Consider the following 3145-nt stretch of genomic DNA (forward strand, 5'->3'; position numbering starts at 1 on the left):
AAACAGTATGATTTAATGATTCTGAATCAGAAAATGGTGAAGTAGTGTGTAGAGCCCAGTCCACACAAAAAGTGAAAAGTGACCCCTAAGTAGGAACTCCCTGCGCTTTGTTTCCTCTGTGGGTGGAGAGTGTCTCAGCTGAGGAAAAACGCCTAACCAGCCCACTCCACTGATGCTTTCAGACTCCAAAATACCAGGCTTTCCCCACTCCCCATAAATGCACCTCTCTGTCCAAACCAACTTTACCGGTGTTTTCTCTAGGTTGCCAAATGAAGGCACGCTTCCCTGGGCTGAGCCTATGTGAACATTCTAGCCCACCACAGCCTGGCTTTGCGGTTAACCAGTCAGTCTTTCTGAACTTTGATCCCTTTTTCATTTTCGTAAGTAATTGTTTCCTCGGTGCGGTGTGTGTTCCCGCCAGAGCCTTTGACCGGACCTGCGTGTGAGATTCTCAACCAGGAGTCAGTTTCCACTCCCTCAGGCAGTGACTTACCTGGAGGACAAGGTCAGTCTGTGAGAAAAGGGACTCCCTCCTCAGCCATTGGCAGTGACAGCCCCAGGCAAAAAGAGTCCAAGCAATTATGCCTGAGTGGCCACCCAGGGTTTCCTTGTCCTTTGAGAACTGGCCATATCCACCGCAGGCTTTAGCTCATGCCTGCCTCCAGCCCTGTCCATGTTCTTCATGTCTCAAACTCTCTTGACAGCTTCTTCCTGCCTCCATTTTGGTCATTTCTCCTACCTCATGTTCCCCCCTCCCTTCCCTTCCTCCTCATTTAGCCTCCTGCATGCTGGACAAGGGCACCTACTGCTAAGGTATACCCCGCTCCCCTGCTGCCTTTTAATTTCTTATTTTGAGACAGGGTCTCTCTAAGTTAATTAGGCTGGGCTTCAACCTGCATAGCCCAGGCTAGCCTTGAGCTCCTGAGAAGCTGGATCACAGGACTATACTGCTGGACTTGGCCATTCGGGTTTTCTTCTTCCTGCCCAGGCAATACCTTTCTCCTGTCCCTTCCCTCCTCAGTGTAGAGACCATTTACTCGGGAACCCTCCTCTGATCACCATACTTACTCTCTTCATAAAGTCTCCCACCCCCGGAGAGGATCAAAACAAGCAAGAAATCTGTTCTCTCCCTTTGACGCCCATCCCTCTTGCCAGACTCTGTACTTCATAACAACAGACCCTAGCTGCTTCCACTCACTTTTCTGTCTCTGCCACCTGCCACAGTGCCAGGCATCCAGCATGGCCTTAGTCAGCACTGACCGGATGAGCCGCTATAGCCTAGGAGCCTAGAAAGGTCTGATGAGCGAAACCAAGTCAAGACTCTGGTTTTGTGGTTTTGTGATTTTATGGTTTTATGGTTTTATGGTTTTTGTGGTACCTCTTGAGTCAGCGCCATCCACAGGTGACAAGAACTGATGAGCGGCACAAAAAATTTGAGAACGCTAGGTTCCAAACTTAAAATAGAGTTTGGAGTGGTGCCTCCCTTCAGGGTCACGCATTTGCTTCTCTGGCTATTCCATACAAGCTTCGCTAAGCAACTAAGGGGCATCGGGGCACTAAAGTGGGTACATAGGAGGATGAATGGCCAGGTCCTGGTGCATCATGAACGTCACAGTCTAGCTAAGGACTTGGACATCCGTCAAATCTCACAGGCACACACTGCAATGATAAACAGGTCAGAAATTATTAGGGAGAGTGATACGGAGTACTCGATTGGTCCCAGTGAGTTCCACCCTCCCTTCCGAGTCCGCCTTTCCTGGAAATGAGGAGCCTGCAAAAATAAATGAGAAGGATGAGGTGGATAGATTGACCAAAGATGAGCAGTTCTGGGCATCACTTCCGGTGCACTTCGCACTGCGTACCCATTCTGAGCGGCACAGCTAATGGTTTCAGGCTTCCTCTCACTGACGCTGCCTCAGCACATAACCTATTTGCTGTGCATTTCACAAGGATAATGTCTCCCCGCCAGGGTCAAGTTGCTTACTGCTCTTTCTAAAAAGTCTAAGTTCTTTAAATGAGGTTTTCTTCTGCTGTGATGCAACCCATGGCATAAGGCTTGGGAATCCCCGTGGAACTCACTCAAACACGTAGTTCATGCCGCTTGCTGTCCCTGAGTGATAACAAGCACTTTATCATTGTCCTTATTGGCTTTAAATGTCAACTTGACACAGCCTACCAATACCTGAGAAGAGAGTCTCACTGAGGGATTTCACAGTTCAGATTGGCCCGTGGGTGTGACTGTACGGGATATCTCCATTGTTCTTTGATATAGGCGGGCCTGGCTGTCTGAGAGCAGCAGCAATTCTGGGAAGGTGGTGCTGGGCTGTAGTAGAAGATGCAGCAAGCACGGGCCAATTAGCCAACAACCAACATTCCTCTGTCATTTCCATTTTGCTTCAAGTTCCTGGTGGAATGCCTTTCCTGACTTCTCTCAATGATGGAAGCTGAGATAAATCTAACCCTAAATTGATTTTAGTCATGGTGTGTGTTATGGCAACAACAACAACAACAAAAAAAAAAAAGAAACTGGAACAATTTCACACCTAGAGTCTGAGAGACCATAGTCATGTCATTAACTCCCTGGGCTTTCATGGTCTTTGTACATGACTTATGCAAAGGCCCTGTGGTGGGAGAGAGGTAAGCAGGAAGCTCTGAAAGAAGGTGCGGGAAAGAGTACACCAAATGGAATGGAATGTGAGATGAGACATGTGGTGGCAAGCTATGGGACACCCAGCCAGTAAATGCTGCCCAGGTGGCCCTCCCAGGGGGAGAACTGTGACAATGTTACCTTCACATAGAGTAAATGCTGCCCAGATAGCCCTCCCAGGGGGAGAACTGTGACAATGTTACCTTCACATAGAGTTTATGGAATTCATAAACTGAGCTTAAGGCCTCACAGGGCCAAAAGGCTTATGATGGCAATCCAAACCCACAGGAGACCTTCTAACAAAGCAAAAAAATGCAGGCAGCTTCATCTGCGCCCTGTTGAGGTACTTCCGGTTGGCCTACTCCATATTGTCTTCATCAGAAATGGGAGGAAGCCGTCCACACAGACCCCTCAGGAGACACATCTCAATGGCTACCATTGCTGCCAATCATCTTTGGTTCAAAAAAGCCTGTCCCCTTAAAGAGACCTGCAGTGAGT

Source organism: Mastomys coucha, unplaced genomic scaffold (assembly GCF_008632895.1).
Source record: "Mastomys coucha isolate ucsf_1 unplaced genomic scaffold, UCSF_Mcou_1 pScaffold1, whole genome shotgun sequence".
NCBI lineage: Eukaryota > Metazoa > Chordata > Mammalia > Rodentia > Muridae > Mastomys > Mastomys coucha.